The 16,601-nt window shown below is 53.6% G+C and overlaps 1 protein-coding gene across 1 annotated transcript in view; it reads left to right on the plus strand.

Annotated features, from left to right (window-relative positions):
* Positions 1–16,601, plus strand: part of SSU72 (SSU72 homolog, RNA polymerase II CTD phosphatase) — a 35,971-nt gene that overhangs the window by 14,765 nt on the left and 4,605 nt on the right. The window lies entirely within an intron of this gene.

Raw genomic sequence — 16,601 nt, forward strand, 5'->3', positions numbered from 1 at the left:
TCTTGTATATTCAGTAAGAGAAAGAAAAGCAGAGAGTGATGCACATCCTCACACTCCCTTGATTGGTGTAAGCTCAGCTCCTTCATGTCAGCCCACTGACTTCCCAGGTTCCAGACCTGGGAAGTACTTGCCACGTTCTGCAAGGACTGAGTTCAGCTTCAGCAGTCTCATCCAGAAGGACTTGGTATAGGGAGAGGATGAGCCTGTCTCTGGTCATTCTAAAAGAAGGAGCTGAGCCCAGTGTCCCAGAATTCGGAAGCTCCTCCTTTGCAGAGGGACTGTAGGGGTTGGTGGTCTCCCAGGAAGCATCCGCCCAGAAGAACCCCGTGTGCGTGTGTGTGCTCTTGGTGTGTGGTGCGGGGAAGGAGTGGCAGCAGGGGTGGCCCTGGGACACTGTCAGCCACAGGCTCTGCCTTGGGGACCTCGTGTGGGAAAGGCATTGCCTGTGGTGGCCCCTCAGGAGGCGCTAGGAGGAGCGTGCCTTCGTTACGTTGCTTATTTCACTTGAGGGGCATCTTTGTCCTTTGGGTGGGGGCAGAAGGTGCAGAACGGGGAGCCTGCCACTTAGCTAAAGCTCTTCCACGCGATGCTCTTGGCCTGGAAAGGAGCGAAGTCCCCAGGCAGTTCCCTGTGGACATTGGCACGACGCTGGGTGGGGCCTCGGGTGTTGAGATGCGCAGGTCGGGAGGACCCTGATAACGTTTCCTGGTTAGCGATGGGTGCAGCGGGCCTGCGGGAAGTGACAGTTGCAAGTGACAGCCTGAAAGCAAATCTGCCCACAGCAGCCGGTGCGTTGGCAGGAGTCATCGCCATGAACTGCAGTGGAAGCAATTGGGGGTTCAAGATGTGACCCAAAGATCAGATGCAGCGCTTGGTCGAGTGTTTACAGTGTCAAGACAAAGGACAGGCCAGCGCGGTGGCTCACGCCTGTAGTCCCAGCCCTTTGGGAGGCCGAGGTGGGTGGATCATGAGGTCAGAAGTTAGAGACCAGCCTGGCCAACATAGTGAAACTCCGTTTCTACTAAAAATACAAAAATTAGCTGGGCGTGGTGGTGGGCGCCTGTAGTCCCAGCTACTCGGGAGGCTGAGGCAGGAGAATTGCTTGAATCTGGGAGGCAGAGCTTGCAGTGAGCCAAGATCGCGCTACAGCACTCCAGCCTGGGTGACAGAGCGAGACTCTGTCTCAAAAAAATAAGAAAGGAAGGACAATGTGACTTTGGAGGAAAATGCTGCTTGTTCAGAGGCAGGGCCAGGGTCGAGGGGGACCAAGTGGCCCAAGGTGAGGGAGACCCACCACATCTGCCATCTGCCTACTTGCCGTGTGGCCAGGGCCTAGGTTTCTCTGCGTGCCCACCTCAGAGAATTTCTGATAATTAAATAAATTAGGACATGCACACACTGAGCCTGAGACAGAGTGTTTTAAAGCCCTCAATAAATTTTGGCCAGTTGTCCTATTAGTATTGAAATACTTAATTTATTATTATTATTTTTTTAGATATGGGTCTTGCTGTGTTATCCAGGTTTGTCTCGAACTCCTGGCTTCAAGTGATCCTCACACGTTGGCCTTCCAGAGTACTTGGATTAGAGGTGTGAGCCACTATTCTCAGCTTTCATTTCTTAAATACAAAATCTCCTTGACTTTCTGTGAGGTTGCCTGCTGGTAAACCCATGCTAAAGTCAAAAAATCCTACATTGAGCCATAATAAGTTAGAGACTGTCTGTATTTGGCTATAGATGGTTGATTTTGGTCTTTTCCCCCACAAGCCAGAAGTGAACCTGAGGGGTTGAGGGACTTGATGCCTCTGAAACCTCCCTTGGGGATTGTTGAGGGCGCGAGTCTAGGTTTGCAGCACTGGGATGTGAGCCTTCTGTAAAGTTAAACGAGCCACGTCTGCAATCCCAGCCTGGGGAGACCGAGGCAGGAGGCTCACTTGAGCCCAGGAGCCGGAGGGCAGCGTGGGCAGCATAGCGAGCCTCTGTCTTGACAAAAAACACACAGATGTGGTGGGTGTGGTGGCACAGCTACTCGGGAAGCTGAGGCAGGAGGCTCATTTGAGCCCAGGAGGCTTCATTGGGCTGTGATTGCACCATTGCACTCCAGCCTGAGATAGAGAACAAGGCTGTCTCTTTCTTAAAAAGTTTCATCCACATTTTCTTTTGGGAATTAATAGTATACATACATGGGGCTGGTTGCAGTGGCTGACACCTGTAATCCCAATACTGGGAGACCGAGGCAGGTGGATCACCTGAGTTGAGGAGTTTGAGACCAGCCTGGCCAACAGGATAAAACCCTGTCTCTACTAAAAGTAGAAAACGCCAGGCATGGTGGCACACGCCTGTAATCCCAGCACTTTGGGAGGCTGAGGCGGGTGGATCACCCAAGGTCGAGAGTTTGGGAGCAGCCTGACCAACATGGAGAAACCCCCTGTCTCTACTAAAAATAAAAAATTAGCCGGGCATGGTGGTGCATGCCTGTGATCCTAGCTACTCACGAGGCTGAGGCAAGAGAATCACTTGAACCTGGGAGACGGAGGTTGCGGTGAGGCGAAGTTGCGCCATTGCACTCGGGCGTGGGCGACAAGAATGAAACTGTCTCCAAAAAAAAAAAATACAAAAAGTAGCTGGGTGTGGTGGCATGCACTTGTCATCCCAGGGACTCGGGTGGCTGAGGTGGGAGGGTCACTTGAACCCAGGAGGCAGAGGCTGCAGTGAGCTGAGATTGCACTGTTGGACTCCAGCCAAGGCAACAGAGTGAGACTCCGTCTCAAGTAGTAATAATAATAGTAGTAGCGTATATACATGGACCAGGGATGGGGATCTAAGCTCCCCTGATCTATGTCGACAAATGGGAACTCTCTCCTGTGCAGGTTCTCTCCTTGGGCGGACTGACCGTTTTATCAAGAATTGTTTTTATTGAGATAAAATGTACAAATCATGCACTTCCCCGAGTTGCGTGTCCAGTTCTGTGGGTTTCAGAACATTCATGGAGTTGCAGCCGTCACCACAATTGGTTTTGAGACACTTTTCGTCTCCCAAGGCTGTTTGCTGCTGCTGCCCATTCTCCTCCCAGTGCCTGTAGCTGCTTCCCGTGCTACAGATCCGCCCGTTCCACACTGTTCAGTTTAGCTGCTTCTCGTGCTACAGACCTGCCCATTCCACACTGTCCAGTTCATATACAACCTTTTGTTCTCTCACTGAGCATGCGTGGAACTATTTCTAGGTCCCAAATTTCTTTGCCATGACTTTTCCTTGCTTGGCCTTAGTGGCACGTGGAGTAGAGCAGCTTTGCGCCGGGTGTCCTGCCGAGGGGCTTGAACCTCGCTCCCAGGGTCACGTGCAGAGGCTTCTCTATTTTTTTTTTCATTTTACACTGAAGCCACTTTCCATAGTTGAGCTTTCTTGCGGGATTTTTTCATTTTTGATTGAAAGGAGTCTGGTTAAGCCATCCCAAGCTTGCCTGGAGTGCCTTTGGGGAGAAGATAAGTGACTTCTAAGTTAATGAATGGCAGTCTGACCTAGTGAAGTGTCACTCAGCCCAGTGAGGGGGTCCAGGCAACAGCTGCTGGCCCAGAAGGTAGAGGAGGAGGGAGAGGCCGTTCTGAAAGGAGGGCTGGGGTGGCTGACACCAGCCTGGACAGTTCCCCCCTTGCTCCAGAGCAGCCCGTTCAGCCACATGAGAAGGTGTGTGGGAGTCTCACAGGATCCTACAGAAAGTTCATCCTGTGTGCATTTAAGTTAGTGAAGGTTTACCAGCTTTTTGTGTTAATGAACTGCAAAACCACTTGTCTTCAAAAGCAAGTAAATATGTAGCTCTAAATGTTAACGTGACTGTTTTCCTGTGAAATGCAAATGCATCTAACACTTTGCTGGGTCTTCTCTGGCTGTGCAGCTAGAGACCAATCCTGTGTCTGGCATACTGTTTGTACTTCTCTTGTGGATTTTTTTCTAATTACCTAATTTTTTCTAATTACGTTTGGGGTTTGGATTATTATTATTATTATTATTTGGTTTTGAGACAGGGTGTCTCTCTGTCGCCCAGGCTGCAATGCAGTGGTGCTGTCACAGCTCACCACAGCCTGGGCATCCCAGACTCAGGTAGGTGATCCTCCCACTTCACCCTCCCCAGTAGCTGGGACCACAGGCCTATGCCATGCCCAGCTTTTTTTTTTTTTTTTTAATTGAGACAGAGTCTTACTCTGTTGCCCAGGCTGGAGTGCAATGGCACAACCTTGGCACACTGCACCCTCCACCCCCTGGGTTCAAGTGATTTTCCTGCCTCAGCCACCCGAGCAGCTGGGATTACAGGCGTGGGCCACCACGCCTGGCTAATTTTTGTACTTTTAGTAGAGACGGGGTTTCACCATGTTGGCCAGGCTGGTCCTGATCTCAAGTGATGAGCCCGCCTTGGCCTCCCAAAGCTGTAGGATTATAGGGGTTGCCACTGCACCTGGCCTGTGTTTTAAATTACACATTTGTTCATGTCCATCCTCTGAATTCATTGTCTTTTAGGTTAACTTCTGTGTGTGCCCACTTCCCTGTGGACATTTCCTTGTCTCAGAGCAAAATTTGATAGATTTCTTTTTTGAGATGGAGTCTCGGTCTGTCGCCCCTGCTGGAGTGCAGTGGCATGATCTTGGCTCACTGCAATTTTTGCCTCCCGGGTTCAAGCGATTCTCCTGACTCAGCATCCTGAGTAGCTGGGATTACAGGCACGGTGTACCACCACGCCTGGCTAATTTTGGTATTTTTAGTAGAGATTGGGTTTCACCAGGTTGGCCAGACTTGTCTCAAAACTCCTGACCTCTGGTGAACCACCTGTTTTGGCCTTCCAAAGTTTTGAGATTACAGGTGTGAGCCACTGTGTCCGGCCCCATGTGTGTGTGTATATATGTATGTGCTAATTCAGATGAATAGCATAATTCCCAAAAAGGAAATGCTTTATTTCCTTTATTTATTTACTGTTTTGAGACAGAGTCTTCTTCTGTCGCCCAGGCCGGAGTGCAGTGGTGCGATCTTGGCTCACTGCAACCTCCGTCTCCCAGGTTCAAATGATTCTCCTGCCTCAGCCTCCTGATAGGCATGCGCCGCCACACCAGGCTAATTTTTGTATTTTTAGTAGAGATGGGATTTCACCACGTTGGCCAGGCTGGTCTTGAACTGCTGACCTCAAGTGATCCACCCGCCTTGGCCTCCCAAAGTGCTGGGATTACAGGTGTGAGCCACTGCACCCGGCCCAGCAGCTGTGTTATAAAATAGTTTTCGGAAGGTATTTGTCAAACGAGTGTGTTCCTAAGCCAGACACCGATTCCCAGAGAAACTCTGATCGTGGGTTTTAGAAAAGCATTCATGCCTAAAATGTAAATTACGGCCTTAAGATATTGCAGGTAAGGCCAGAGATACTGGCCTGCTCTTCTCATCTGAGACGACAGAGGTAGAACGGAGCTGATTGGCTGAGGTAGTCGCTGGTGGTCATTTGAGGGTCTGGACAGAATGGAGCTGTGCTGACTGTGCCTTCATCTTCAAGAGGTAGCCCAGGGTCCGGGCCCACAAGCCTGTGAGTTTTCACCTAGTCTGCAGCAGGTCAGATGCTGTTTGCAAAGTCGTTTCGCGGTGCCTGCAGACGCAAGGCCGTGGTGGACCCCCAGAGCTGGCCTGAGCCTTGTGTGGCTCTGCGTTGAGGCCATGGTTACAGTTGGGTGCCCAGCAGCTCCAGAGATGGCCACGAGACCTTTTCAAGGGGTTCCTGAGTTCTGTTTGTGCAGCCTCTGTGCTTTGCCAAAAAGCATTCGCTATCAAAATAGAATTTTTTTTTTTTTTTTTTTTTTTTTTTTTTTTGAGACAGAGTTTTGCTCTTTTTGCCCAGGCTGGAGTGCAATGGCTTGGTCTTGGCTCACTGCAAGCTCCGCTTCCCGGGTTCAAGCGATTCTCCTGCCTCAGCCCCCCCAAGTAGCTGGGATTAGAGGCACCCACCACCACGCCTGGCTAATTCTTTGTATTTTTAGTAGAGATGGAGTTTCGCCATGTTAGCCAGGATGGTCTCCATCTTCTGACTTTGTGATCCGCCCGCCTTGGCCTCCCAAAGTGCTGGGATTACAGGCGTGAGCCACCGTGCCTGGCCAAACTTTTTGTATTTTTTGTAGAGATGGGGTTTTGCCATGTTGGCCAGGCTGGTCTCAAACTCCTGGCCTCAAGTGATCCATCCGCACTGGCCTCCTATAGTGCTGGGATTATAGGATTGAGCCACCATGCCCAGCCTCAAAGTGAATTTATTTTTTTGAGACAGGGTCTCTCTCTGTCTTTAACATTGGAGTTGAGTGGCCCCATCATAGCTCCCTGTAGCCTCATGTCCCTGGGCTCAATCCTCCCACCTCAGCCTCCTGAGTAGCTGGGACTGCAGGCATGAGCCACCCCGCCTGGCCTGATTTTTTTATTTTTAGTAGAAGTGAGGTTTCGCCCTGTTGCCCAGGCTGGTCTTGGACTCCTGAGCTCAAGCAGTCCGCCTGCCTTGGCCTCCCAGAGTGCTGGGATTACAGGTGTCAGTCACTGTGCCCGGCCCAAATGTATTTCTTGATACATTGACGTGGAAGTGGTAGTTGGCAAGCTTGTGGCATAGTGTGGTGAGTGGATCCCAGTCCATCCAGGGAACCCAGAGCATAGTGCTGTGCACAGCCATGGTCGGTGTCACCTGCTCTTCTCACCCCCTCTTGAGTACGGAGCTGCCGTCCATGCTTGTGGCGCACTCGGCTGTTCTTGTCACCCACATGCACGGCGCTCCCTCCAGACGTGCCTGCCATAGCCACTGCCCAGTCCCTGCAGCACTGGTTCCTCCTTTCTTGGCTGAGGTGCCACTGCCCAGGCTGTTGGCATCTGGGTCAGAGCCCTGGGCAGTCACTGTGCTGAGCTGCAGCTCCGTCCTTGGTGGAGTGAGGCTCCCAGGAGCTCCACCAGCACCGCCGAGGCTGTCTCATCCCCACCATGCACCAGGAGCGCAGATACTGGAGCCTCCTGTGTCGGTGCTTTGTGTTTTGCCATGGAAACGGATTGACCCAGCTCTAACCTGACCTTTGAGACCTCTGACCTCACCTCTGATGTGGGGAGTCTTCTGTGTGTGTGGCAGGGGCACGGCTGTCGGGCTCTGCGGTGTTCCTGTGTGTCCTGTCACTCACTCAGTTACCGGGACAATCTGGCCAATAAGGTGATAGCTGGCCCCCCTCGTGGGTGTGTCTGTCAGGGCAGCAGCACTTAGCATGCTCTGGGATGAGTCATATGTGCAGGGAAGATGGTGTGGCCTTCCGGGGAAGGACCAAGGCTTCCACGGAGCAAGCAACACCTTCAGGAGACTTGACGTCAAGGAAGTCTCTGCTGCCAGCCACGGTTTGCAAAGGAGAGGCTGAGGTCCAGGAGCTGAGGTGGTCAGGGGTGCGTGGGGCTGGCACTGGCAGCGGGGGACCCAAGATGGTGCTGGGCTGCCCGTGGCTGTTGCTCTCATGGCCCCAGTGCCTGTGGCCAGCGTGCTGCACCTGACGTGGCTTTTTCCTAGGCCGTGGTGGGAGAGTGCGGTCCCTGGTGCCAGCCGCACCAGCGTGGCAGTGCCTGTGGGTGCCCTTTTAAGTCCCCTGTGACTCTGAGAGGGGCCCAGGCCTCACTCACAGCAGGGCAGTGTGGTCCTGGCCTCTCTGGGCTCTCCTGTGGGATGGGCAGCTGGGGGCAGCTGCGCTCATTCTAACTCCCCGGGATGTTCTGGTCCCACTAAAGCCCCTAAGGAGTGAAAGGAGAAAACCTTGGTAAGGAAAACTGAGCTGTGTTTGGGGCGTTTCCTGATATGTCGTGGCACCTTGGGGCCCTGGGTGGTTTGTCCTGTGAGCAACCACGTCAAATGGGTGTGGGTGGGCAGCGAGGGCTCGTGGGGACCCCTGAGTCGTCCCGATCTGCCTCGTGCTCAGCTTCGCTTTTTGCTGATGGTGAATCTCAACAGCCGCTCCACTCCCTGGAGCTGCACTTCCTCCTCGTTTCTCTTTAGAGGCCCTAGCCACTGACACGTGGTCTCTGTGGCCTACCTGACATCCCCCATACCTGCTGAGTTCTCACCACTGACGTAGCCTGGTGGTCCCCAGGAGGATCCCTGCTTGGGACAGTCCGTAGTGACCACTGGCCTCCTTCTGGATGAGGTCTTTATCCTCCCTTTTTTTCAGTAGGCAGTTCAGCTGCATTGTCAGGAGAATGTCACACTGGCGACATCCTTCAGATGGGGCCTGCTCCAGTTCATCTGTCAGCCTGGGTTCCTTTTTTTTTTTTTGAGACAGAGTCTTGCTCTGCCACCCAGGCTGGAGTGCAGTGGTGCAGTCTCAACTCACTGCCAGCTCCGCCTCCCGGGTTCACGTCATTCTCCTGCCTCAGCCTCCCGAGTAGCTGGGACTACAGGCGCCCGCCACCACGCCTGGCTAATTTTTTTTTTTTTTTTTTGTATTTTTAGTAGAGATGGGTTTTCACCGTGTTAGCCAGGATGGTCTCGATCTCCTGACCTTATGATCCGCCGGCCTCAGCCTCCCAAAGTGCTGGGATTACAGGCATGAGCCACTGCGCCTGGCCACGCCCACCTATTTTTTTTGTATTTTTAGTAGAGACGGGTTTCACCGTGTTAGCCAGGATGGTCTCGATCTGACCTCGTGATCTGCCCGCCTCAGCCTTAAAAGGTTGTATTCCGAAGCTGAATTTCCTGGTAAAACAACTACTGTATTATTATTTTTTAATAATAACTAAATAACTGGAATGTCCTGGGGTGGAGATAGGAAGTCCCTTATGTTCTCTCTGCTGAGGGGGCACAGAGGGGCCGAGCCGGAGACCCTTCTCGGCTGGCAGCAGTGCTGAGGGTGAGGCTGCAGTTACAGATCCAGGGTTTCGCCGGGCGCGGTGGCTCACGCTTGTAATCCCAGCACTTTGGGAGGCCGAGGCGGGCGGATCACGAGGTCAGGAGATCGAGACCACGGTGAAACCCCGTCTCTACTAAAAATACAAAAAAAAAAAAAATTAGCCGGGCGTGGTGGCGGGCGCCTGTAGTCCCAGCTACTCGGAGAGGCTGAGGCAGGAGAATGGCTTGAACCCAGGAGGCGGAGCTTGCAGTGAGCCGAGATTGTGCCACTGCACTCCAGCCTGGGCGACAGAGCGAGACTCCGTCTTAAAAAAAAAAAAAAAAAAAAAAAAAACAGATCCAGGGTTTCTGTCCAAGTGAAGCCAGACACCACGGGGCCACAGTGCAGAGACCGGCTTTCCTCCAAGTGGAATGTTTCAGGTTTAGTCTGGTTTTGTGTTGCAGAATAATTCACAATTTAAAGACCTTTTTCTTGAAAACTTTAAAAAGTAATTTTTTTTTTTTTTTTTTTTGAGACAGTCTCACTCTGTCGCCCAGGGTGGAGTGCAGTGGCGCAGTCTCGGCTCACTGCAACCTCCACCTCTTGGGTTCAATGGTTTCTCCTGCTTCAGCCTCCCAAGTAGCTGGGATTACAGGCATTAGCTACCATTTCTGGCTAATTTTTGTATTTTTAGTAGAGATGGGGTTTCGCCATATTGGCCAGGCTGGTCTCAAACTCCTGACCTCAAGTGATCCACCCGCCTCGGCCTTCCAAAATACTAGGATTACAGGAGTGAGGCACCGTGCCCGGCCAGTCCACCATTTTTGTTATCTGAGCGTCTACTAAGCCTCAGTCTGAGTAGATAGTGTGTGGTGATGCCATCTTGCCGTCTGTTGGGTTTACTCCTCAGGCTGACTGAAAGTGTTCAGGAAGGAGACACCGTCCTGAGGGCCATGGAGAGCAATCACTTGCAGGCAGATGGCCCTGCTCTGGAGCTCAGGCTCTGAGCTGGGGCTCGAGAAGAATCGCCCTCTGGGCATGGGGCACAGCTCAGGCACCAAGACCCTGTTAGAAGGTGCTGTCAGTCACACCGGATCATTTGTCAGGAGGCCCCAAAATCGAAGGGGGTCCTGGGCAGGTTCCTGCTCCCTGACGTTTGACCTCACTGCCAGCACCTCCTGGTCCCTAAGGAGGAGGCCGCACAGGGAGGATCACAGAAACTGTGCAGAGCCTCACTTCTGTAAGTACCAGTGTGTGGGGAGTGGTTTCCTTTGAGAAAAATGGGACAGCCTAGTTCTCTCGTTTTTCCAGGGCCTCTTGAAGTGACCTCACCTCCCTGTGCAGGTGCCATTGAGCAAGCAGAGGGCTTCGCAGAGCAAGCTGTGGCCCTGCGTCCACACGGCCAGCGTGAGGGTGGCCTGCCCTGGGGCAGCCGGCGCCCTCCAGAGCATCTGCTGCTGCACACTTGTGGCAGAGTGCCGGGTCGGAACGCTGGTCAGCCTCACACTCGCTTTCCAGGGGAGTTGCTGATACATTAGTGGAAGATGTGGGGGTGCTGGCTTGGGGATTCCCTGAATTGGAAGGTTCCTGATGAGTTTAGGGGCTGACTTTGCTGTGTTCTGTTGCATTATGGACAGGATCTGAGTCACTGGGCTGCCCACACTGGGCCATTGTTGGGAAAGGTGGTGGGTGGCCCGGCGTGGCCCTGCCTGCATGGGGTGAGCACAGGCCTCGGGCCCCACCACCCTCCCTCAGGCCTTCGGGGCAATGTGACGTTCGCGTAAGGATGGGCAAAACGTTCAGGATGTCCCTGGACGTGGGTGCTGTGTCCCACGTGGATTTGGGGCAGAGATAGGTTGGGCCGTTGGCGTCCGCGAATCGGGACCCTGGTCGAGAAAGGCTGGTGGCAGGATGGGAGCTCAGGAAGCAGTGCCCAGCGCAGCAGCTGTCAGACCTCCCCCTCCCTGACCAGTGGGGATGGGCTCTGGGAAACCTGAGTGTACAAGTAGCATTTGGTGCAGCTGGCACACACACGTAGAGAGAATTTGATTGCAAGTGAAATTTAAACTTTGTACTTCTCAATTAATTTTTTGCTGATTTTAGCCCAACAAAAGCAGCTTGGGTGCTGTGATTTAGGGAGAAACTGCCCAGTGTGCCTGCTCAGGGGCTCACCCTGCTGCTCTTCCCTTTGCAGCCTCTGGGGTCCTCCCCATGCCTGGCAGGCTGGAGAGCTGTGGGCCACACACTGAGTGTCTTTCCTGTGGGGCTTATTTTTCTAGTTTTCATTACTGTTTTTTCATTCTTACGAATGGTGCTATTTATACCTCCCGCAGCCTCTGGGAGATGTGTGTGGCTTCTCCATGGCAGGGACTGCAGTCTTGTTTCTGCCCGCAGGGAGCACGTGTGTGTCCAGATCCAGTGTGTGCTTCAGGCTTTCCCTGGGGTGTGGACATTTAACCCACATGGAAGGTCCCCGTGCAGCTGGCCTGGGGAAGCAGCCAGGCCTGCTCTGCCCTGTAGGGGTTGGTGAGGGCCCCGGCAGCTCGGGGGCGCTGGCAGGACAGGACCTGTCTGGGGGGTGGATGCGTCCACAGCAGAAACCTGTGGCCAACTCAGTCCAGCTTAAGAGGAGGTCCTAGACCACGAGATGCCCCAGGGTCTGTGCACCTCCCAGGCCCAGCAGGGAGGGGAGGGCACGTGGTGGGTGATGGTTCAGTGGAGTGAGTGGTGGGTGCGACCTTCCCTCTGATGAACCACCAGGCCTTTCAGCTAGCGCCAGGCCTTTCAGCTAGCGCCAGTCCATGGTCCCTGGCTCCGGCAGGCTTGTCCTCCCTGGTGTGGTGCTTTGCTGAACCTCCGCCCTCCCTCCATCTTCCTTCCACAACAGAACAGTGCTGAGGCTCTGCCAGGCGAGATCACTGCCTTGTCCCGACTCCCTGGGCCCGGGACCATCCCTGGCAGGCACTTGAGGGGGGCCAGCAGCCTGGGGCCCGGGACTCAAGGCCCTGTGGGGTCTGGCAAGAGGCAAGGGCCCAGGCATTGATCCCTGAGTGCTGGCAAAGGGCCTGTGGTGTCCACTGATGCCTGGGAATTGCTGGAGGGTCAAAAGCATTAGGCTTAGCCAAGAAATTCATGGTTAGGGTTAAACTCATGTTAGCTGAAAATTGCCTGAATTAAAACTGAACAAATGTGCCTCAACTCGAAAGAAAAGAGCAGACATTCAGAATAACACGTTGCCAAGAACCCTGAAGGGTGGCCCCTCTGAGGCACCAGCTGCCTCCAGCCGGGCTGGCGTGGAGGATGGCGGGAGTTGTCTGCAGGTTGGGTGGCATGTGGACTTGTCTTGGATGCCATGATTTATATATATCATATATATATATATATATATATATGAGTGTAGTGATGTGATCTCAGCTCATGGCGATCTCCCCTCCCGGGTTCAAGTGATTCTTGTTCCTCAGCCTCTGGAGTAGCTGGAATCACAGGTGTGTGCCACCACGCCTGGCTAATTTTTGTATTTTTAGTAGAGAAGACGGGGTTTTGCCATCTTTTTTTTTTTGAGACGGAGTCTCGCTCTTGTCACCCAGGCTGGAGTATGGTGGCGCGATCTCGGCTTACCGCAACCTCCACCTCCTGGGGTTCAAGCTATTCTCCTGCCCCAGCCTCCTGAGCAGTGGGATTACAGGCACCCGCCACCATGCCCGGCTAATTTTTTGTATTTTTAGTAAAGATGGGGTTTCACCATGTTAGCCAGGATGGTCTCGATCTTCTGACCTTGTGATCCACCCGCCTCGGCCTCCCAAAGTGCTGGAATTACAGGCGTGAGCCATCCCGCCCGGCCGAGATAGGTTCTCACTCTGTTGTTCACACTGGAGTGCAGTGGCGCGATCTCTGCTGACTGTAACCTCAACGTCTTAGGCTCAAGCAACCCTCCCACCTCAGCCTCCCTGTTAGCTGTCATTACAGGCTTATGGCACCACACCGGCTAATTTTTTATTTTGATTTTTTATTTATTTATTTTTTTCTGAGATAGAGTCTTGCTGTGTCACCCAGGCTGGAGTGCAGTGGCGCGATCTCTACTCACTATGACCTCTGCCTCCCGGGTTCAAGTGATTCTCCTGCCTCAGCCCCTCGAGTAGCTGGGATTACAGGCGTGTGCCACCATGCCTGGCTAATTTTTTGTATTTTTAGTAGAAATGGGGTTTCCCTGTGGTGGCCAGGCTGGTAATTTTTTGTTGTTGTTGTTGTTGTTTTTGAGACAGAGTCTTGCACTGTCGCCTAGGCTGGAGCGCAGTGGCACGATCTTGGCTCACTGCAACCACCTCCCGGGTTCACGCCATTCTCCTGCCTCAGCCTCCCAAGTAGCTGGGACTACAGGCGCGCGCCACCACGCCCGGCTAATTTTTTGTATTTTTAGTAGAGACGAGATTTCACCGTGTTAGCCAGGATGGTCTCGATTTCCTGATCTTGTGATCCACCTGCCTCAGCCTCCCAAAGTTCTGGGATTACAGGCATGAGCCACCGTGCCCGGCCCCAGGCTGGTAATTTTTTATTTTTTGTAGAGGCAGGATTTCTTTGTTGCTCTATGTGTACAGAAAGCTTAGTTTGTTTCTCTGATGGTTAGTCCCCCACAGAATTTTAACGTGATTCTGTGTTGATGACATTTTCTGTTGCGTGAGACAATATTCCAGATCTCTCTGGGTCCCTCCTGGATTCAAGGCATCCTCCTTCCTCGGCCTCCTGAGTAGCTGGGACCACAGGTGTGTGTCACAGCCCAAGGCCTCCAGCACAAGCCTTATTCTCCCATCCCCAGACTCAGGCCGTGCAGCCACACACCGGGGGAGGGTTGCAGATGTCACTGTGGGGTGGGAGTGACACCAGTGGGGCAGGGAGGGCCAGGATTGGCTCATGCTGGCTGGTGGCCCCTTGGCATTGGCCACACGCGCTCAACCTGTGGGAATCTCACTCAAGGGTCTGATGGGCCAGCTTCTTCTGTTTCCGCCAACGTCCAGAAGGTCTCCAGTGAGTGGGAGGCCGCAGCCCTGGCTGGATGAGCAGAGCTGCCCCTGTGCACGGCCGCTTGTCCTTTCTCACCACGGTCCATGTGGAAGCCAGGGCAGGGGAGGGGCCTGCCCACTGCACCCACCCCCAGCACCCCACCCGTGGCTGCCACATTTCACATCTGGACAATTTTCTTGGCCCATCCCTGGGAATTTTTTTTTTTTTTTTTTTTTTTTTGAGACAGAGTCTTGCTCCTGTCGCCGAGGCCAGAGTGCAGTGGCACAATCTCAGCTCAGTGCAGCCTCCGCCTCCTGGCATCAAGCAATTCTCCTGCCTCAGTCTCCAGAGTAGCTGGGACTAAGGCGCCTGCCACCATGCCCAGCTAATTTTTGTAATTTTGGTATAGACGGGGGTTTCACCATATTGGCCAGGTTGGTCTTGAACTCCTGACCTTGTGATCCGCCTGCGTCAGCCTCCCAAAGTGCTGGGATTACAGGTGTGAGCCACCACGCCTGGCTGGGAGTTTATTTCTTCGATGTGTTTTAACTTCAGCTGAGGCTCCTGTGTGCCTCTGTTTCATGGCCTTCGGGTGTTGGCCGCCCTGTACTGAACATGGTCCCTGAGGCCTCAGGGACTGTGCAGAGCCGGGTGTCCAGCCCCTAGGTGTCCAGTGGGGGCGGTTGATTCTGTGGATGGCACGTCCTCTTTTCCTGCCCTGTCCTGGGCCCTCTCTTTGCCCACTTTTCTGGGTACGTTTCAGGCCCCTTATGCCCAGCTGGGTCCCTAGCATGGGTCAGGCCCTCAGCCTGGTGCCGCCTTCTTGCCCAGGCTGAGTCTTTGATTTCTTCCTTTGTGGGTTCAATGTTGAACTCTTTGCGTCAGTGGGACTTGTGCAGGACCTGGGTGGCGCAGGTGTCGTCGGGAAGATGGGACAGGCTTCCGTTCCGATGGCGCCTCTCCCCTTCCTCCTGCCCGGCAGTACTTAGGTTCTTCCTTCAGAAAGGATTTCCTCATGTCTTGAAGAGCAGGTTCTCGCACACAGGCCCAAAACCTGCTCAGCCTCCCCGAGGCCCTGAGCCTGTCTATTGAAGGCCCCGCCTCACCCGCGAGCGGCTCCTGTCCTCCCGCCTTGCTCTGAGCCTTTGCCTCGTGGGCGCTCACTGGCCCCGTGGTTTTGCTGCCGGAATTCAGGTGGGACCTCGCGTCCCTGTGAGCTCAGGCTTGGTCTGTGGTCTCAGGTCCTCACAGCCTCTGGCGGGGCTTGCAGGTCTAGCCCTCCAGGTGGGGCCTCACCTTGCATCTCCTCGCCAGGAGATCCAGAAGGGTGGCTGTTCGCTCATCCTTGCGTAGCTGAGGAGGCTGCTGCTTTGTCCCTGAAGTAGACATTTCTCCTTAACTGAATGATTCTTAATTTATTGCCTCATCTCCATAAATAGTTGAGAATGAAGTAAAGAAGGAAAGGACTTAGAACTGTCCAGGCCTCAGGGAAGAGCTGGCCTTGAACGTCCATGAGCTCCGCCAACCAGTGACACCAGTCCCAGCCCCAGGAGCACCCACAGCCTCACCCCCGGCTGTGTCTTGCTCAGGGATGTGCGGGGAGGGTGATCCCTGTGCCGACCATGAAGCTGCCACTGGACGCCTGCACCCTGACCCTGGTTCCTCTCCGTGAGCCGGTCCCTGCACCTTCCCCTCTGCATGTGGCTGCACACAAGGTCAGGCCGTCTTGAGCTCTTTCTTTTTTTTCTTTTCTTTTTGAGACGGTGTCTTGCTCTTGTTGCCCAGGCTGGAGTACAGTGTCACGATCTCAGCTCACTGCAAGCTCTGCCTCCCAGGTTCAAGCTTCTTCTGCCTCAGCCTCCTGAGTAGCTGGGATTACAGGTGCCCACCACCGTGCCCGGCTAATTTTGTACTTTTAGTAGAGACAGGGTTTCACCATGTTGGCCAGGCTGGTCTCAAACTCCTGACCTCAGGTGATCCACCTGCCTCGGCCTCCCAAAGTGCTGGGATTACAGGCATGAGCCACCACGCCCGGCCTTTTTTTTTTTGTTCTTGTTGTTGTTTTCCAGAAGGAGTTTTTACTCTGTCGCCTAGGCTGAAGTGCAGTGATGTGATCTCGGCTCACTGCAACCTCTGCCACCCGGGTTGAAGCAATTCTCGTGCCTCAGCATCTCGAGTAGCTGTAGCTGAGATTACAGGTGTGCGCCACCCCACCTGGCTAATTTTTGTATTTTTAGTAGAGATGAGGTTTCACCATTATTGGCCAGGCTGGTCTCAAACTCCTGACCTCAGGTGATCCACCCACCTTCGTCTGTCAATGTGCTGGGATATTACAGGCATGAGCCACCGTGCCCGGCCTCGAGCTCTTCTTTCCGCAGACTTTGATTCTCACTGGCTGAAGGACTAAGTTCCCCAGAGATGGACCTGGGTGTCGTAGCTGCTTCCAGGGTCCTCGGGGACACAGGCGGGACTCCAATGTGCAGGAGGAGACACATGTCAGGGGTGGGTGTGTGACTTCCATGCTGCCAACAGTGACCCAAGGATGCAGCTCAGGGTCAGATGCCTTTTCAAGTTAGATCAGCCACTTCAATGTATTATAAAACTATTATAAAAACTATTTTTGCTACCCAGGAAGGTAGTTGAGTTCACTCAGAATCCCTAAGTCAGCTAGGCTGTTTATCTGAAAGTGGTTACTTGTCCCTTACCATCTGGAATGGCTCAAATGAGCTCATCTTTGGGAACCCAGTCTCTCTT

The sequence above is a fragment of the Symphalangus syndactylus genome, chromosome 22, assembly GCF_028878055.3.
Source record: "Symphalangus syndactylus isolate Jambi chromosome 22, NHGRI_mSymSyn1-v2.1_pri, whole genome shotgun sequence".
In the NCBI taxonomy this organism is placed as follows: domain Eukaryota; kingdom Metazoa; phylum Chordata; class Mammalia; order Primates; family Hylobatidae; genus Symphalangus; species Symphalangus syndactylus.